The sequence below is a fragment of the Sinohyriopsis cumingii genome, chromosome 2 (genome assembly GCF_028554795.1).
Source record: "Sinohyriopsis cumingii isolate HCF-2022 chromosome 2, ASM2855479v2, whole genome shotgun sequence".
NCBI classification, from domain to species: domain Eukaryota; kingdom Metazoa; phylum Mollusca; class Bivalvia; order Unionida; family Unionidae; genus Sinohyriopsis; species Sinohyriopsis cumingii.
The window spans coordinates 5,058,651-5,080,563 of NC_142962.1; the positions used below are offsets into that span (position 1 = coordinate 5,058,651).

At 37.4% G+C, this 21,913-nt stretch overlaps 1 protein-coding gene across 2 annotated transcripts in view; it reads left to right on the forward strand.

The window, feature by feature from the left end:
• The first annotated feature begins 3,498 nt into the window (after positions 1-3,498).
• The window catches only part of LOC149804268 (monoacylglycerol lipase ABHD2-like), a 79,669-nt gene continuing 61,254 nt past the window's right edge, over positions 3,499-21,913 (forward strand). The window contains exon 1 of one of the 2 annotated variants that reach the window (XM_089938211.1): positions 3,499-3,570. The gene's annotated coding sequence lies outside the window, so the exon portion shown is untranslated. Of the gene's footprint in view, positions 3,571-3,599; positions 4,301-21,913 lie in introns of those variants that run through there. The other variant, XM_089938209.1, reaches the window with a different exon arrangement.

Here is a 21,913-nt window from a genome sequence, read left to right on the forward strand (position 1 = left end):
AAACAATCAAATCCAGCCAGAATATTTTCCCGAGGTAGACACAAAAATACAGACGTGATCTATGTTACTCAACGATATACACAAATACCAAAAGTGATCAGAGACAACTGCAACATTTTAGTTGTGTTTAATGGCGTAGACACACACACGTTGCGAAATATTCATCAAACTTGGTGTGGTGGTGACATGGATATAATTAAATTCAAAAATTTCTTCTCACGAGCGCAAGCTACCCCGCATGGATTTATAACAATAAATTTACATGATCCAAGAACAAGATATCGTGTGGGTATTGATAAAATATTTGGGTAACAAGAGGAGCAGCAGAGAGGGTGCCTACCAACGTTGGTCGTCAAAAAAATAAACAAGAAATAAATAAACACGTAGAGTACTTTATTTTTTCAGATACTATTTCGAACTGAGGTTTTATTAGTACAATCGGTCATTGCAAAAATAAACATCTCAAGGAAAGTTCATTTGTAAAATCTGGACCTTTCTACGAGATGATTTATTTGTTTGTTTTATTTGTTTTTGTCGGAATTCTATGGTCTGTTCACCCTCTCTGCTGCTTAGTGCTATGTCTTACTATCCAAAATGCAGCCTTGTATAGCCTGTTCCGATGTCGTTGACATCGGAACAAGTAGTCAAAGTTTCAGGAATATCTCACACATTTGGCAGCATATATCGACATTCTTGTACTAATTTAGGTGTAATTAACATACTTACTGTGCTGTCTTTGTCGTGGCGAAATGAAAATATGACACTTGCAAATGGACGCATTTTCATGTTCCGTTGACATATATATTTGAATTTGTTGCAGTGCGACGATAGTCGAGGTATGCCGAAGTATGTTTGAGTTGGTTCATGTGGCGGATATGTTTCTTGAACGAAACGAAACGTTGCTTTACAGTTCCAATAGGAATATATATTTTATTCGTTTCGTTAAAGATTAATATTTCAACTTAACCCGATTTCGGCATTCCCGGCATTCATCGCTTTCCAGTCAACTGAAATGTAGGCCAACAAAACTTGAAAACAGGTCCATTTCTTTTGTGAGAATTTAAATTTATTAGAGAAAAGACATCAGAGTAAGTAAAGTCTGACTAAAACATTATGACTTTACTTTGTAGAAAAGCGCCGTTATTTTAGTTGCCAGTTGTGTGAGATATTCCTGAAAATTTGACTTTCGTTACGATGTTAGTCGACATCAAAACACTATACAGCCCTGTTAGTTAGGCTTTAAGACCCTGACTCTCAAAACAAAAATATCAGCGTCAGGGTCTTATATGTAGGACTACAGGACGACCAGTCCTAACGCTAACCTCCTGATGCTGAACGCTAAGCGAGTCAACTGCTAGTACTATTTTTATGTCTTTGGTATGACTTGACCCGGGTTCGAACTATCTCGCATCCGAGGCGGACGCTCTAACCACTTAGACCACCGGAGCGGTCTCGTGACAAGGTTGATGTACACTTTTGCCTTAGGAAAGTCCTATGCAGAATGCGATCCAGAAGAAACAAAATGTAAACATCGTCCAGCGTCAACATAATTGTCGACTTACTTGCAAGGGTTGATTTATGTGGCAAGATAACCCATTGAAACAGGATTAATGGAATTGATTACTACTGGCTTTAATCGTTTCATTCCAAAAGACAATGAGTTGAAATACCAGTGGGAATAGCCATTCATTTGCATAGTTTTCTGTATGATAGCACGCAAGAAATTCCAAATAGGACAACTTTATTTATTTACTGGAAATAGCAGTATAAATAGGTTCCGGCGTTATACATATATAAGAAACAACTGAGTGTCAAGTAAACATTAAATACGAAACAAATAGGTTACTTACATTTTAATAGTTTCGTAAAGCTCTTATGAGAATGCTTCCATAAAACTTCTGTACACGGTATGAGTAAAGTGTACACGGTATGATTAAACTGTACACGGTATGAGTAAATATTGCTCGGTTTACTTTAGTTTTTCAGTACTTGCAACAGATGTACTTTTGAAGGAAAATAATAATAACCGTACTGTACTATATTTATCCATTATGCGAAAACCATCCTAGATCAAATGGCGCCTGCACCAGCCCCATTAATCAATATTTGCACCTCGACGCCCCTGTCCAGAGCTTGTGACATAAGCGTGAAGAACTGCAATCTAAAATGTTAACACAATATTGTACAAATATGCAAATCCTGCAAACATGTATTTCTGTTGTCCACAGTGACAACTGATATTTATTGATATTTCAGTATATGTCAGCGATTATTTATTTGCGAGTTAAAATTTTATACACTATTTTTTTCCCGTACTCTTCCCACAAACATTCAAACTTCTTTCTCTTTTGTCTGGAGGGAGAAACTTTTCCCATTTTTCTGTCCCTAGTTTGAACCTTGGATTCATTTGTTATTGTAAATAACTATAACCGACTAGAAGGATTGATAAGGTTTCGTCAGTGTGACCGGTGATTAGTACTGTCTGATAACTAATGTCCAACAGATGGGCAGGCAGAGGCGTAGCTAAGGGGGGGGGGGCAGATATGTCTCCGGGCGCCAAGGTACAGGGGCGCCAAAATGAGGCTTACAACGTTACATTATAATAAGTAAACAAGGGTAATATTCAAAAATGTGATTAAACGGGGAGGGGGCTGGGGCGCCAATTTTATAGTTCGTCCCCGGGCGCAAAATATCATAGCTACGCCTCTGTGGGCAGGGCCGACAAGAAGGGAGAGAGACAATTGGGGATATATCCCCGGGACCCGGACCCGTAAGGGAACCCGGGCCGAACAACACTTTTTAATTTTATAAAAGAAAAGTTTTGTTTGAACAAGAACTAGGAGAGGCCCGTATGTTTCTTACCCTAGGGCCCGTGATCGCTCTCAACGGCCCAGAGATGGGTAATAATACACAGAAGAACGGCACACTTTTTGGCTAAAAAGACATAAATCTCTTTATTTGTTTTCTAATTATTTAATTTATGCATGTCGTCATATATATCACCGTCAGATGTTGTTACATATGTGATTGATTGATTTGTTGGATTATAGTGGTGTGCGCACGTTGTGCATGTACCACTGTTAATGGTCGCACAACGACCTGATAATTGATCCTGGGGGAAGGAAAAAGAGCATCATCCCCCAGGCGTTTGTGTATACAAGGTACACTGGTAATACAGCCTTCAGCCGCGGGTCCTTTTGGTTCCCATTGCGGTCTGATTGGATTACATATGTGTATTGTCTGACTCGCGATGCGATATGTATTAGGATATTGCAGCAGCAGAATGTATATTATTGCGATTTTTCATGGCCAAATATATCGCTAAATCGTTTCATTTCTAAATACCATGGTCAGTAGAGTTATTAACATTAACATCAATAGTATTTATATCCGCTTTTCACTATTATATACGTAATGGTAATTAGTTTTCTGAAGTGTGAAAACAAGTCTCCAGGGAATATTAGTAATCGGCACACACACGGCAGGTGGAGTTGAATTATTAATTACTCAGGGCTCGACCATTAATACGTGATCATGTTGCATGATATAATTTGTACTAAAGTGTGTAAGGTAAGTCATATACCATTGTATTCATTGTATTTCAGACATAAAATCTCCACGCAGTATCACCTAACTTATTAGGCTAGATCGTAACATCGCCCTTTATTGTCTGGTCAGTTAATTGTGACCAGACAAACCAGGACCAGGAGAATACTGGATTTGGGTGGAATTCGATATACACAGTACAAATATGCAGCAATAAATCTAATATTAACAAAGGATTTTTAAAAAACTATTTTTACCTTAATAAAATCTGTAAAATATTGGACATTTTTCACAATTATTTTCTTCAGGAATTTGAAGAAGAAAAAAATACACGAGTTTTGTAAGGAAACGAGTTACACTGATATGTATCACCCTCAAATAAGAAATGAGAATGTACCATTTGCGTAGCAAGCACTGTTATGTCAAGTCAGAGTGGGAAAGTTTATGTGGCCGCACTTTGGAACGGATATTATTCTGAACTTTACAATATGCAACGGATATTCTGCTGATGGATGCCGTAACAATATGGATTGCGCTCTAGAGATATCATTGAACGTTGATTAAGATACATTTTCACAACTTTATGTTCTCCATGTCAGTTTGGAAAAGAAACAGTATGTGTGAAGTGATGCCTGATGGTTATATGTGATCGAAATTCATCAGTATCTTGGATAAAGGGCTCATTTTTAAGACCTACCACTTAATTCTGCATCGGGTGAATAGAAGAAAGGACGAAAGTCCGACGCTTTACTGAGTAAATATTTCAGTTAACGTTCAAGAAGTGTCGTAGTCGTATGTAAACCTGCTCATTTCAATATATGGTTGATTTTCGTAAGATCCTGCGAAATAAAATTATTTGTATAGAATAGAGAGACAGAACTATTTCACTTTTAGCAGTTATCTTGATGTCTTAACTTCCATTTAGACCGTTTTTGTTACAACTTTTTTTATTGTTACTCTTGGGAAAATGTACTTTCAGTCGAAAAGAATTTGTGTTCGACCAGTCTGATGAAAACCAGACATCCACTACTGGAAGATCCTCACCTAGGACGGTGGAGATATGATTTGAATCTGATCAGTGTTCGACATTTCCGTTTTTGTTGTTGTAGTTGTTGTTTCTATTGCCTCGAGAAAATTGTGTTAATAAAGTTATTTTAACCGGAAATTCAGTACATTCACAGGAGTCGGACGTTTTATCAATAAAGTATGGCGAAATCTCTGACAACATGAAATAACCTTATCGGTGAACATTCATTTATATTACCGATAAGGTGATTTCATGTTGTCAGAGATTTCGTCGTACTTTATTGATAAAACGTCCGACTCCTGTGGTAGATTTAAACCTAAAAGTTTGTAATCCATGTATTAGTCTAAAAAAATTTAAAAATGTATAACTCCGTATAAATTAACAACAGAATAAAAAATAATGTTCTAATTTTAAATCTGTATGGTAGTGATAAAAGAACACGATGTCATTGAGATTTATGTTGTTTCCGATCTTTATGTCCATTTGAGGATGTAATGCCACTTGTTTTGCACATGGTACATAAATGGCAGGCAGTATATTTGTTGGAGGAAGAACCTGGGCAAGCCCCAGGAAGAATCACCAACCCATGGGAACCTAACAAGCAAGGTTTCTCACATACCCATGTTGGGTGCGATTCTCAAACCCATGCAGATAGGTGTAAGATGACAGTCATTGGTAAAAGCAAGTGATTGGACCACTTGTCCACCCAGGATGCCTCTTTGTGTCCCAGGTATCTTTAAGTCTTCTTTTAATGTATAATTTTAATTTAAAAAAAACAACCAATGGTTGGATGCTGTTTAAAATGTGATGAAACGAATTCATTTATTATGAAATCAGTCAAATGTAAAAGAGTACATTCATTAATAACCAATTGAAATAATGCATATCAGTTGGTTTACTTTAAAAGCAGTATTACCCACTCCATAAAATATTCTTGGAGGCACCTGAAAGTTTAAGAGTGCGGCTTATACAAGAGCTCAGAGGTTTTCTGAGCTGAGGAGATCCTGGTACACGCAAAGGTCCCCCCTGTACCGGTTAATTTTTTGTTTTGCTCTTGCAACAAAGATGTTTATTACCTCTACTGACCTCTACTGGTCACATGGATGGATGTTTGATGTGCATTTGTCAAAATCCATCAATTCATTATAATGCACAAGATTGTGCCATGAAACATGCACAGATATTCATTCAAAGGTCTAGTTGGTCCTAAATAAAAATGGTTCTGCTGGGACGTAAGATATGGCCACCACACTGACCATATTCAGAATCCTGTTGCTATTCCTCCAGAGCTGTAGTCTGAACGTCTTTGGCTTTTTCCATCACATGGTAGAGAAAAACTGTGGATGTATGTAATGGCTATTTTGAATTGCTGTGAAGCCTGCAGGTGATTTACATCATAATAACTGTAGATGTTTGTAATGGCCATTTTGAAATGCTGTGAAGCCTGCAGGTGCTTTACATCATAATAACTGTGGATGTTTGTAATGGCTATTTTGAAATGCTGTGAAGCCTGCAGGTGCTTTACATCATAATAACTGTGGATGTTTGTAATGGCTATTTTGAATTGCTGTGAAGCCTGCAGGTGCTTTACATCATAATAACTGTGGATGTTTGTAATGGCTATTTTGAATTGCTGTGAAGCCTGCAGGTGCTTTGCATCATAATAACTGTAGATGTTTGTAATGGCTATTTTGAAATGCTGTGAAGCCTGCAGGTGCTTTACATCATAATAACTGTGGATGTTTGTAATGGCTATTTTGAAATGCTGTGAAGCCTGCAGGTGCTTTACATCATAATAACTGTGGATGTTTGTAATGGCTATTTTGAATTGCTGTGAAGCCTGCAGGTGCTTTACATCATAATAACTGTGGATGTTTGTAATGGCTATTTTGAATTGCTGTGAAGCCTGCAGGTGCTTTACATCATAATAACTGTGGATGTTTGTAATGGCTATTTTGAAATGCTGTGAAGCCTGCAGGTGCTTTACATCATAATAACTGTGGATGTTTGTAATGGCTATTTTGAATTGCTGTGAAGCCTGCAGGTGCTTTACATCATAATAACTGTGGATGTTTGTAATGGCTATTTTGAATTGCTGTGAAGCCTGCAGGTGCTTTACATCATAATAACTGTAGATGTTTGTAATGGCTATTTTGAAATGCTGTGAAGCCTGCAGGTGCTTTACATCATAATAACTGTGGATGTTTGTAATGGCTATTTTGAAATGCTGTGAAGCCTGCAGGTGCTTTACATCATAATAACTGTGGATGTTTGTAATGGCTATTTTGAAATGCTGTGAAGCCTGCAGGTGATTTACATCATAATAACTGTGGATGTATGTAATGGCTGTTTTGAAATGCTGTGAAGCCTGCAGGTGCTTTACATCATAATAACTGTGGATGTTTGTAATGGCTATTTTGAATTGCTGTGAAGCCTGCAGGTGCTTTACATCATAATAACTGGATGTTTGTAATGGCTATTTTGAATTGCTGTGAAGCCTGCAGGTGATTTACATCATAATAACTGTGGATGTATGTAATGGCTATTTTGAATTACTGTGAAGCCTGCAGGTGCTTTACATCATAATAACTGTGGATGTTTGTAATGGCTATTTTGAAATGCTGTGAAGCCTGCAGGTGCTTTACATCATAATAACTGTGGATGTTTGTAATGGCTATTTTGAAATGCTGTGAAGCCTGCAGGTGCTTTACATCATAATAACTGTGGATGTATGTAATGGCTGTTTTGAATTACTGTGAAGCCTGCAGGTGATTTACATCATAATAACTGTGCAACATCAAAATGACTAGACGAGTGTCATCACTTGTAGCAACATAAACAGTCATTTATGGCTACTAAAACAGCATGATTTCATAAATGTGTTCATCCAAAGCTGCATAAATAATATTATAAATTAAAAGTGCACATATCTCAATAATTGTTGAAGTGCCATACAGTTTTATTTTTAACACCAATCATTTTGGACAAATATGTTCTTAGTATTTCTATGAGATGTTTACTGTACCTGCCAAAAACATGCAGAATCGGGAGGTATCATTATGATTAGCCCCCAATTCTCTTTATCTGAGTCAAATGCTATTCGATTCATCGAAAAGAGATGAGGTTGTTCCAAATGCCTGAGCTGATGGTCATATCAACATGGGATTTTCACTAAAGGACTTGTTATGATGTCTGGTTGGTATTAAATGGAAATTTTTACTGATCTGACTTACAATATACCACTGCAGTCATCTTGAAATACCATTATTGGTTCTTCTCCTGAACAGGAAGGCATATTGACATGGGATTTTCACCAGACATCTTATGATGTATAATTTGTCCTAAATGAAAATCTTGCCCAGCTGACATCCACTATGGCTACCACAGCAGCAGTATTGAAAATCTTGGGCACTTTTCACTGAAAGACCTTTTTATGAAGTTGGACCTCAACAAAAGTTTTACTGATCTCATGTTTAATATGACCACAATGGCAGCCAGCTTGAAACTCTTACCAACGCTACTCCCAAAGTGAAAATCATAATGGCATGTGGTTTTTACCGTAAGGTTTCCATTGATATCTGTTTGGTCTGCCACCCGGACATGTCCAGTGGCCATCTTTGAAAATCTTATTATTGCAGCTCCACTTGAATGGAAAGTCATATCAGCATTGGGTTTTCACCAGAAGACTTTTATGGTGTCTACATGGTTGTAAATAAAAATTGTATTGAATTGTTGTTGTGATTTGGGGTTTAGTGGCACATCAACACAAGTAGATTACTTTGTGCCAAGGCAGTTAAGTAGCTGATTCAGGCTGATTTGATGGTAGGATATAAACCTACACTAACCTCCGAACCAAAACACCTCCTGTGCTGATCTGATATCCACTGTGGCCATCATAGTGGCCATATTGAAAATTTTATTGCTCCTTATCCTAGATGGAATTGTGACATGTGGTTGATTCTGAATGACTATTATCTGGATGATCTGACAGCAGATATGGCTGTCACAAGGAATGTAATTATCTGACAGCAGATATGGCTGTCACAAGGAATGTAATGATCTGACAGCAGATATGGCTATCACAAGGAATGTAATGATCTGACAGCAGATATGGCTATCACAAGGAATGTAATGATCTGACAGCAGATGGCTATCACAAGAAATGTAATGATCTGACAGCAGATATGGCTGTCACAAGGAATGTAATGATCTGAGAGCATATATGGCTGTCACAAGGAATGTAATGATCTGAGAGCACATGGCTGTCACAAGGAATGTAATGATCTGACGGCACATGTGGCTGTCACAAGGAATGTAATGATCTGACAGCACTCATGGCTGTCACAAGGAATGTAATGAAAATGTTGTCACTGCTGTTAATTCTCCTAATCGGATGGTCATATTAACATGGAATTGTCACATCAAGTATTCTAATGCCTAGTTTTTCTTTAATGATAATTGTGCAGATCTTGTATTCAATATTGCTTCCATAGTGGCTAACTTGCATTCAGTATTGCTTCCATAGTGGCTAACTTGCATTCAGTATTTCAATACTGCTTCTATTGTGGCTAACTTGTATTCACTATTGCTTCCATAGTGGCTAACTTGCATTCAGTATTGCTTCCATAGTGGCTAACTTGCATTCAATATTGCTTCCATAGTGGCTAACTTGTATTCACTATTGCTTCCATAGTGGCTAACTTGCATTCATTATTGCTTCCATAGTGGCTAACTTGCAAAGCTTATTGCACAAGAATATCAGGGATGGTTTCAACCCTCAGCAGTTAAAGAATGGTTAGTTCTTGAATTCCTAGAAATTCTTTTGAGACAGTCCCATAAAGGGACTCTTCTTCAAGTAATGGGATTGTCATTGTCTTTCATAAAACCATGTTGCTGAGGGATACTGACAAAGTATATTCTCTGGGAAATTAAAAAAAAATGGATTTTGACACTGTGGTTCACTTTCAGTAAATGAATTAGGTTAAATTAGTTTTTAAAAATTTATTTAGACCAACCATGCCAATTTTTCTCCGCATGAAACAGAAAGCTATCATAGTAGACAGTATGGCAACGGAGTGCCTTTTGTTCTTTCCACCCTGTGGTTTCACTGTATGTATGAATTTCTTTTCACAAACTTGCATGTCAGGCCTACTTTGGTCCTCATGTTGAAGAAAAGATTTTGCATTGATAGTAATTGCAAGTAGTTTCTGTCCCTCCCCCAACACACACACACACACACACACACACACACACACAGAGTTTTGTTTTGGAAAAGACTTGTCATCCCAAAGTGATTTAATTTAAATTGTGTTTGACCCTTCATGCATTATTGTATTTGTGCATCAGAGACCCCCCACATTTTTAATTTGACCTACAGTTTTGACACAGTTTTTTAAATAAAAAACTCATTCTGACCCCCAGTTTTAACACAAAGGGGATTTTTTTACTCTCAATCTTGCATTCCTAGGGGATACATTGATAGGCCATGGGAAAAACAAAAGGAATGAAAGATTCCTCTTTCCTTGAATAGTGAATGTTGTTGCTTTCTTATTAGGACAGATAGGTTCTACTCCCATATTTTTACATGGGGTAACAAGGACAAAGTGGTTAAACAAATAAAAATTAGTGCTGTAGTTTAGTGATATGCCACCATACTACTACTACTACTACTACTACTACTACTACTAATGACTTTATTTCAAGAGTGTAAGACATTTAGCTGATGAAGGAACTAATCGACCTTGAGGCCCTCTTACAAAGGAACTTATTTATATAAAAATGCACACTATATACACACACACACACATGCATGTACATGTATAGACAATAATATATTTCCTTTCTTTCCTTTCACTAGATGGATACTCACCCATTCACATTGAACCCACATAGTCAATATACATGCAGTATGCAATGAGTGATAAATAGATGGGTGGTATATTTAATGATGCCCAAGGCATACATGAATACAAATACAGTTGTTTTCATCCTCATTTTAACTCCGTCTCTGAAGCAACAGGATATATTGGGTTTGGAAGAAGGAAATAGATTGGGCATTTCTAATCTTAACTTGAATACTGTCAAAGAGCAAAGTTCCAGAGTATTGGAAACTATTTTTTGAATGATTCTTTATTTGGTTTGGGAGTTTTGTACTGTTTGGTAGACATGGATCACAGGTGGGGTATATTACCAGGTAGACACTACTGGATAGTGACAGGAGCACTGTTATTACACATCTTGTACATCAACTGGATTCAGTCTTTAACATGTAATATTTTTAACTTGCCAGCGAAATTTTCACATCTTTCTATTTGGAGCAGTATTTGCCCAAATTCTCTTTTTTGAAGACATGATAGCTTTGCTATTTTTTTAATCATTTGAATTTCTCCATACTGTAAAACAGTAATCTAACTAGGGTTGTATTACTTGAATTATCCCATACTGTATTACAGTAATCTAAATAGGGTTGTATTACTTGAATTATCCCTTACTATATATTAGTAATCTAAATAGGATTGTATTATTTGAATTACACCATACTGTATTACAGTAATCTAACTAGGGTTGTATTACTTGAATTATCCCATACTGTATTACAGTAATCTAAATAGGGTTGTATTATTTGAATTATCCCTTACTATATATTAGTAATCTAAATAGGATTGTATTATTTGAATTACACCATACTGTATTACAGTAATCTAAATAGGGTTGTTTTATTACAATTGCCCCATGTATAACAGTAATCTAAATAGTGTTGTATTATTTGAATTACCACACACTGTATAACAGTAATCTAAATAGGGTTTTCAATTACCCCATGTATAACAGTAATCTAAATAGGGTTGTATTATTTGAATTACCACATACTGTATAACAGTAATCTAAATAGGGTTGTTTTATTTCAATTACCCCATGTATAACAGTAATCTAAATAGGGTTGTATTATTTCAGTTGCCCCATACTGTATAACAGTAATCTTAATAGTGTTGTATTATTTGAATTACCACATACTGTATAACAGTAATCAAAATAGTGTTGTATTATTTGAATTACCCCATACTGTATAACAGTAATCTAAATAGGGTTGTATTATTTGAATTACCCCATACTGTATTAATTAGTCTAAATAGGGTTGTATGTAACTGATATAAAATAGTTTTCTTTGCCTTTCTGTGAGAAAATGTCTTATCCTACTGAGAAGCTATAAACCAGAATTAATTTTTTGACTGATATATTTTATATGTTCAGTCCATGATTTCACATATCATCAGGGTCAGCCTTAGGCCAATTGGACTGATTTGGCCCAAATGGAGCCCCGTGCTCACAGGGGCCCTGTGCTTAGTAATTTTAAAAAATATATCTATAGAGAGAAAGTAATTTTAAAGCAGTGGAAGAAAATTTTAGTTCAATATCATCTAAAACTTGTTCAAAACTTTATTTCCAATGGCATGCTCAAAGGGGGCCCCCATGCGTACCTCCAGGTGGCCTCACCATGATCCAAATTGGGCCCTGCATTTGCTAATGCTGTTACTGCAGATCATCTGCAAATTTGTATGCTTCCATGTTAGACACAGTTCATCATTATCAATATTTGTTCTTTTTTGCTGTGTTGAGGTAAGTAATATTTTAGTTTCACCAGTAGTACAGCAGGGGTCTCGAACTCTAACCACCCCAAGGGCCGCATGAGGGCATTTTGATGGCCCAAGGCTGCACCACCTTTGTTATTTTTCATAACACCTTGTAATGCCAATCATTTTGCGAGCCACAGGATACGGCTTGGCGCGGGCCACATGTTTGAGACCCCAGCAATACAGGATACAGTACTGTATGCAACTACCAATATTGATGGCTATTTTTTCATGTATTCATGTATAGTATGAAAAGGTTAGAGTGGTCTTCTCTTTTAGACATGTGCAACCTACAGCCCGTGGGACTGGGAAAACTTCTGTTTCATTGAAACACCCCAGGTGGCAGTGGTCTATGGCATGATGACTGACGTCTTGCCTCTGTCCATGTGGGTTTGAGTAGGCTTGGCCAAGATTGGTGTGTGAGATATAGCTTGCCAGTAGCTTCCAGTTGGTTGGTCTGCTTCTTCCCAGGGTGTTACTGGGTTCTTCCTTAACCAAATATACGGGTCGATAGATGTAGTCAGTCATGTACTGAAAATGGCATTAGTGAATGTGAACAAAACAGACATCCTATAATGTTTTGGAATCTTACAAAAATTAACTTTTTTCTTGTGGCAGTTTACTGTTTATGAAATATTTGTCTCTGATTCATAGTATATTTATTTAGGTACTGCTGTCACTCATTTGAATCATCATATGACCCAGCTACATGGTGTACTGACCATAATGGATACATGTGACTGACCCAGTTACATGGTGTACTGACCATAATGGGTACATGTGACTGACCCAGTTACATGGTGTACTGACCATAATTGGTACATGTGACTGACCCAGTTACATGGTGTACTGACCATAATGGGTACATGTGACTGACCCAGTTACATGATGTACTGACCATAATGGGTACATGTGACACTTTAAACAACACTGTTTCTTATATACTCTTTGCCTGAAAGGAGCTTTAAACTGAATCCAAGATGGCGATCATCAAGAAGACAAGGTACAACATTACATGTTATTAAAGTAGAAGTTCCTTTAGAATGTTATTTCTACTACATTTGCTGGCTTTGTACAGACATCATTTACTTTATCAAAGTTCATTGCTCTATCTTATTGAATGTGTGGGCTTGGATTTCTTCTTCTTTTTCTCTTTCATCATGAGCATTCTTTAAAATTAATATGATATATTGAATTATTGCTTGGTTTCTTTAAGGCAGAGTCCTGAGGAATATTTTTTGTTAGCTTATTGGGGCTTGTAAAGGTGTTTTTAAAGAAAATTCCCATTTCCCCCCAAAATAAATTTTAAATGGCATGTCCTTGTGTGTGATACATGTTAGTAACAGTGGAGTAAGCAGGATAAAGCTGAAAAGAACTCATACTGAAACAATGGAAACCTGATTTAGAGAAAGCTGTTAAACAAAAATATTTATTTTATACTTTAGCTGTTAATTCTAATAAGTCATTAACAAATTCTAGCTTCAGGTATTATTTGAAATTTATGTTATTGCCTTTAAATCTAGAAACATAGTTTCTTTTAATTTGGTGAAAACAATCCAGTAAAGAACATCCTTTAAGACCAGAAAAATGCATTTCTGGTCTGACCATCCCTATTTTTCTTTGCTGATCTTAGCACTTTTTTCCTCCAGGTGAAAAAGAAAATTTAAAAAACATTCTGGAAATTTATTTTTTGCATCTAATTGAGCCAGTTTAGCCCAATACTTGAAGTGCTTTGTACATGTTTATTCTAATCATTATAGTTTAATTTAAAAAAAAAAACCTACTGACCCAAATTTTAAAAACTAGTGCAGTAGGAAACACATTTTATTTGGTCTGAATATGTCTGTTTAAACCTTGTTTCTACATGGTGTCGGGTATATCAAGGCCTGGACTACATCATGGAGTCTACAGGTTGCTCAACAAAAGTCAAATTCTGTAACCAGTTACTTATAGAGAAAGGTAATTTATATTATCTTATATTTACATTATATACATTTTTTTGCTGATAACTTGAATATAAAAAAACATGCCTAAGTATCCAGGACAGGTAGAAATTAACTTTTGCCAATGAGTTTTCCTGATGTCCAGCAACTCAAAATTATGATTGTAAAATTATGTTGTTAACAATGAATGAAACTATATATATTTTCCATTTTCCAGCAACAAATATTTGATCCTTAATTTGGCCCTAAGGGTACCAGTAGTGTTGTGCCAAAATTATGTCCACATCCCCCATAGCTAAGTGTTCTTAACACCCAAAGCCAAGTGTCCATATCACACATGGCCAAGTTTCCATATCCATAGCCAAGTGCCCATATCACCCATAGCCAAGTGTCCATATCCATAGCCAAATGTCCATATCACCCTAGCCAAGTGTCCATATCACCCATAGCCAAGTGTCCATATCACCCATGGCCAAGTGTCCATATCCATAGCCAAATGTCCATATCCAAATCCAAATGTCCATATCACCCATAGCCAAGTGTACATATCACCCATAGCCAAGTGTCCATATCCATAGCCAAGTGTCCATATCCATAGCCAAATGTCCATATCACCCATAGCCAAGTGTCCATATCCATAGCCAAGTGCCCATATCACCCATAGCCAAGTGTCCATATCCATAGCCAAGTGTCCATATCACCCATAGCCAAATGTCCATATCACCCGTAGCCAAATGTCCATATCACCCATAGCCAAATGTCCATATCACCCATAGCCAAGTGTCCATATCCATAGCCAAATGTCCATATCACCCATAGCCAAATGTCCATATCACCCATAGCCAAATGTCCATATCACCCATAGCCAAGTGTCCATATCCATAGCCAAGTGCCCATATCCATAGCCAAATGTCTATATCACTCATAGCCAAATGTCCATATCCATAGCCAAGTGTCCATATCACCCATAGCCAAATGTCCATATCTATAGCCAAGTGTCCATATCCATAGCCAAGTGCCCATATCCATAGCCAAATGTCCATATCCATAGCCAAATGTCCATATCACCCATAGCCAAATGTCCATATCACCCATAGCCAAATGTCCATATCCATAGCCAAATGTCCATATCACCCATAGCCAAGTGTCCATATCCATAGCCAAGTGTCCATATCACCCATAGCCAAACGTCCATATCACCCATAGCCAAGTGTCCATATCACCCATAGCCAAGTGTCCATATCCATAGCCAAGTGTCCATATCCATAGCCAAATGTCCATATCACCCATAGCCAAGTGTCCATATCCATAGCCAAGTGTCCATATCCATAGCCAAATGTCCATATCACCCATAGCCAAGTGTCCATATCCATAGCCAAGTGCCCATATCACCCATAGCCAAGTGTCCATATCCATAGCCAAATGTCCATATCACCCATAGCCAAGTGTCCATATCACCCATAGCCAAGTGCCCATATCACCTATAGCCAAGTGTCCATATCCATAGCCAAGTGTCCATGTCCATATCACCCATAGCCATGTATCCATTTCACCCATAGCCAGGTGTCCATATCCATAGCCAAGTGTCCATATCCATAGCCAAATGTCCATATCATCCATAGCCAAGTGCCCATATCCATAGCCAGATGTCCATATCACCCATAGCCAGGTGTCCATATCCATAGCCAAGTGCCCATATCCATAGCCAAATGTCTATATCACCCATAGCCAAATGTCCATATCCATAGCCAAATGTCCATATCACCCATAGCCAAGTGTCCATATCCATAGCCAAGTGTCCATATCACCCATAGCCAAGTGTCCATATCTATAGCCAAATGTCCATATCACCCATAGCCAAATGTCCATATCACCCATAGTCAAGTGTCCATATCCATAGCTAAATGTCCATATCACCCATAGCCAAATGTCCATATCACCCATAGCCAAGTGTCCATATCCATAGCTAAGTGTCCATATCACCCATAGCCAAGTGTCCATATCCATAGCCAAATGTCCATATCACCCATAGCCAAGTGTCCATATCCATAGCCAAATGTCCATATCACCCATAGCCAAATGTCCATATCACCCATAGCCAAGTGTCCATATCCATAGCCAAGTGCCCATATCCATAGCCAAATGTCCATATCACCCATAGCCAAGTGTCCATATCCATAGCCAAATGTCCATATCACCCATAGCCAAATGTCCATATCACCCATAGCCAAGTGTCCATATCCATAGCCAAGTGCCCATATCCATAGCCAAATGTCCGTATCACCCATAGCCAAGTGCCCATATCCATAGCCAAATGTCCATATCACCCATAGCCAAGTGTCCATATCCATAGCCAAGTGTCCATATCACCCATAGCCAAGTGTCCATACCCATAGCCAAATGTCCATATCACCCATAGCCAAGTGTCCATACCCATAGCCAAATGTCCATATCACCCATGGCCAAGTGTCCATACCCATAGCCAAATGTCCATATCACCCATAGCCAAATGTCCATATCACCCATAGCCAAGTGTCCATATCCATAGCCAAATGTCTGTATCACCCATAACCATGTGTCCATATCACCCATAGCCAAGTATTCATATCACCCATAGCCAAGTGTCCATATCACCTGTAATCAGATGTCCATATCACCCATAGTCAAGTGTCCTTATCCATAGCCAGTTGTCCATATCACATGTCACGTGCCCCCTAGGGAACTATTATCAACGCCGGAGAAGGACAGACAATTGAAAGATTAAATAGCTCTGAGCCCCCAGTCAGCAAGGCTGACAGTCTAGGTGTATAAAGTATAAAAAATAAAAAGGTGAACAGTACAAGTTTAATAAATTTAATCATGGCATTCAACAATTACAGGACATATTTTCAATGCAATTTCTTCCAATCAATACAAGACCTATTCAAATTGCCAGTTATTTCATCATACAAAATTAAAGGTGAGAGTGTTTCCTTCCCATGTTCCTTCTATGTTAATCATCTGTAATTTCTGCCTTGTATCCCATTCGGTACTTCCGGTACCGTTTCTGTTTTCTGGCCCTGTGCCTTCACATTATTGCCTATTCTCCTGGCCTTGCACTTTTGCACAACTGCTTATTCTCCCGTGCTCTCCACATCTGCTCTCTTATCTTCGGGTGGCATCTTATCCACCCGGAAAGGTTCCTGTGGATTAGAAGGGATGTACAATTTTGTCTCCTTGCTCAATCACACGAGAATTAACACTCTCACAGACCTTTCATCAGCATAATGACAATTAAATCATTAGGTCAACTCAAAGACTCGTATCAAAATATTCCACACATGCTTGTTCTGTATTAAAGGCTATAAAACAACAATAATATCACAACTTCTGATACATACACACATATCCCAAATTCTCGAAATAGTGAACTATTAACATCAACAATATTCCTACTTATTTCCTACCTTACAAATTATAAAGACACATACAAATATAAAATGCCTAACTATATGTGCACAAGGCCAACAAAGCCTAACTCTGCATAATCCACAACTATATATTCAGATACAACACGTACAAGTTTTTCTAACACTATTCCCTATTAAATTCAATTATGCACCACGATGCAACATCGTAGAAGATTACACCATCCACTTTGATTCTATCCAAACAACTACATACATTAATCTTGAATATTAATAGTTCGCTATACGCTACATTACAACACGTTGATAATTCAGCTATACATAGAAGATTAAATTTCTACTAAGTTAAATGCACATGATAACGTATAAATCTTATGACACCTAGCTAGGAAGTGAGACAGATTTGGGCGACGATATTTTACCTCACAAGCTTTTGTTCCAAATTTCTTCTGAAGTTCCTAGAACTCCTTTTCCCACTCTTTTTTATGAGTGCCCAGTTTGCTCTAGGAGTTCGTGATGTTTCTTTAGTCAAATCCATAACTGTACAGATTTTTCCAAAATGAATATAATAGGATAATGTCTGGCGGCATGAGAAACCCACCCCAAAATTGTACTGTCTTAGTTCTGATTGGATACCGGTGGTGTCTTTGAAAATTGATTAGGGTAGTAGCACCGAAATGTTATAATGTTGGGTTTTCCAGTCTCTAATCCTAAGCCAGCCATTGATGTCCCTGGCTGATTGCGAAACAAACAGTTTCTCACCACCATGGCAAGGTTCTCTTTGAATAAACTGCAAACTTGACTAACACACAATGGCTAAGTCACAGACAGGTAGTTTCTTTGTTTCAGAATCTTGTAAAGTATTATATAATATGTATTTACATTACCCAGAGTACTTTGGATCACGAATTCTATCAGATGACATTTGTAAATGTGAGGCAGGAATTGCTAGCAAATTTTCTCACAATGTGGCATCACCTATAGCCTTACTTCCGTATCACCCTTAACCAAGTGTCCATATCACCCATAGTCAAGTGTCTATATCCATAGTCAAGTGTTGGGTGATTGCTGTTGATAAGAAGCCACATCAATCCAAAGGTGTTAGTTTTCTTGCTGTCTGATAAAGTAATCGCAGTCAGTACTGGTAAGGGGCCAGATCAATCCAAAGGTGTTAGTTTTCTTGTTGTCTGATAAAGTTGTCACAGTCATATACTATGAACCCCTTGTGATGAATCAGAACTTTAGAATCTTTGTCTTTTATCAACACAAAGTAGAGGGATTGATTGTGTAGGCACCCCCTGGCCCCATCTGAGCTCTGTGTATATATGGCTGGTTAGGACTTCGAGATGTCCCCTCGTTTAGTGTAAATAAGTTGTTGTTGTTGTTGTTGTTGTTGTTGTGGGGTTTAACGCCATTTTTCAGCACGATAGGCTATACATGGCGGCCAGTATTAATGGTGGAGGAAGAACCCGGAAAACCCCGGAAAGAACCACTGACCCACGAGAAGCTACTGGCAGGCTTTCTCACATGCCCACATTGGCTGAATCTTAGACTCGAACCGCCGCAGACAGAGGTGAGATGGCAGTGATCCGTAACGAAGAGCGCTTTAGACCACTCGGCCACTCGGGGCCCCCAGTGTAAATAAGAAAATGGTTCCTATGCTTTACTTGTTTTCATTCCCTTTATCATGTTTTTTTTGTTGAGCTAAATAGTGTGATTTCCAAAATTGTTGAAAAAGAATTTTGTACAAGGTTGCTTTGTTATTTGTTCTATCATAGATTTATTGAGTTGTCTGTTACCAGATTTGTATTCCCCACCCCTTAGGCACTTTTAGTCTTGATGGGCTGGTCTCCATGCCCTTTTGTTTTCCTCGGTTTTGTTTTTTTCTGTTTAGAGTGACTTTTGCCAGAGTAATTTTCTTTTGTTCTTTTCTGTGGTGCCTTTGTGCTTGCTGTGTTGCTGGTGTATTACTTTTTTATTTGAAGGCTAGGTCAGCTAGATCATATTGATTGAGATTCTTTCTATTAATAACTTGACCTTAAACAATTTTTTTGAAAAAAATTGAGTTAAAATGGATTATAAATTACAAGAATAAGAATAAGGTGTTTAATTTGCTAATGTTTTGTTTTTGTGTGCATATGTGTTGGTCTTGCTCTCTCCCCCTAAGGATAGCTATATAATACTTTTGTCATAGACTACCACCCAGGGAGTATTGGCCTTTCCTATGTCTAGGACCACCCATGTGGGTGGAGGTGGTAGTCCTAGACATGGCTTGCCTTCCATCCTTGATACTACCATAGTGGTGTCCCTTGTTATATCTGGGGCAATGTTTTAAAACTGTTCAGGCTCTGCGATGCTTCTGCCTTACACTGGTATTTCACATCAACTAACTCTGTTTCAAGTGTGTGAGCTACTGCAGATTTTGTTGGTCATTTTTGATCTTACAAAAATTTTCCATGTGCATGTCTAGGCAGTACCTATGCCTACATTATCAATTTTTTTTCATCAAGTACAGCTCTATAGCTGAACAAGGTCTAATGATAACCCTAAGGATTATTTTACCTACAAGGTCAGATTCAACAAATGATGTTTTGGAAACTGAATCCTGTTATAATAAGAGGAAAAAGACACTGCAAATGAATCAATTGCAAGTTGAGCCAAAGGGACATGCACATTGCCAGTGTCTTCCATATAAATACAGATAAACACCCGTTATAACGTGATTCTTTGTAACTCAGTTCAGCTTACAATGCAGTGGCAGCATGGCTCCCATTTTTTAATTTAAGGTGACCTCTCTTTTTAATATTCTAAATACATGCTCTAGGAAAAGCCAATTATTCATATCCCTAGCAGATTTTTAATCCCAGCACTGTGTTTAATGTTGCCTTAACATCTGAAATTTTCTAAAACATATTGCGATATATGATCAAGAGGTTAGTTAAAACTGATGACATTGAAATTTCAATGCACATTTTCTGTGGGGAAGTTTTTTTCGAAAAATTTGTTAACACGGTCCCGCTGTTATAGTGTTATTCTTTGGACCCTGAGCATCGCGTTATAATGGGTTATACCTGTAGTTGTCAGCTGTAAGCCTGGAATGCTGAATGGGGAAAGGTTGAGTTCTGAATTGGTTCTTTTAAACAACATTTTTTGAATTATTTTATACAATGTATACATTTAGAAATGTGCTGTTAAATATGGCAGTTATTTTGAACAGTATTTTATTGCTGCTATTCTTAAATGGATAGTCATATCAACATGGGGTTCTCATAAATAGAACTTCTTGTGACATCTAGTTTATCCTTCAGTCAGAATAGTGATTGTCTGATACCCAGTAGGGCCACCGTGGCAGTCATCTTGAAAATCTTTTTATCATCTATCCATCCATCTGTATAAATTGAAAAGGGAAATTACTACTGAATATTCAGAAGAATGATGAAAATAAGATTGTTATTTATGTGAAAAAACACAACTATTTTTGAGGAGAAATCAATACATAGTCTGCACTTGATTCATCTTTCAGTTTCAGTATGTATATATCATAATATCGATTTGACCGCATGCAACCACCAATTATTTGAATGTGTTCTATAAAACTATCATCTTCAGATTGTTTTTATTTCTAGTTCGATTGATATGGTTTAGAGAAGAATTAATACCCAAGATACAAACAAGTATTTTGTCTGTTATCAGCTTTCTCAGTCAGGTTTCAATAGCTCTGATTCTGTCTGAATAAGGAATACATCACACTCGGTTGAATATGGTTCATCTGTATTAGATACATCATTTCACTATTTATTGGAACGGTGATTTAACCAAAAGTGTGCTTTATTTGCATGAAAAATACTTTTTATGTTGGAACTAACATTCTAAAATTAGGAATGATTATGAATAATAAAATCTCACTAAATTGAAAACTAGAAGTCGGGTCATCTGTGTTTTACAGATTATTTTGAGCATGCATCATCATTAACCAATATAGAATATAAGCTGGCAACTGGTCCTGTTTAGCCTCCAATTATTAAATTTTCGAATGGGGGGGGTGAGGCTGGGACTTTTTTTACCAGAATTTTTTTCATCTTTTACCTCAGTAATATGATGAGTATCAAGTTCTTTATTCCTACAAATTCAAGCAATATTTTAGCAAAGCTGTTTGGGGGTGGGAAATTTAAAAACAAACTAACCCCTGTCCCTCCTGAAGCCAATTAAAAGTAAGGTTTTAAAGAAGAACTGCTTAAAACTGCAAGGAAGATATGTATGTGGTGGTGTTTAATTTATTCATTTATTGGTGATTATTTTAACACGTTAACCCCTGGAGCTTTTTGTCATTTTCGCCTGAAAATCGAGTAGGAAATACAT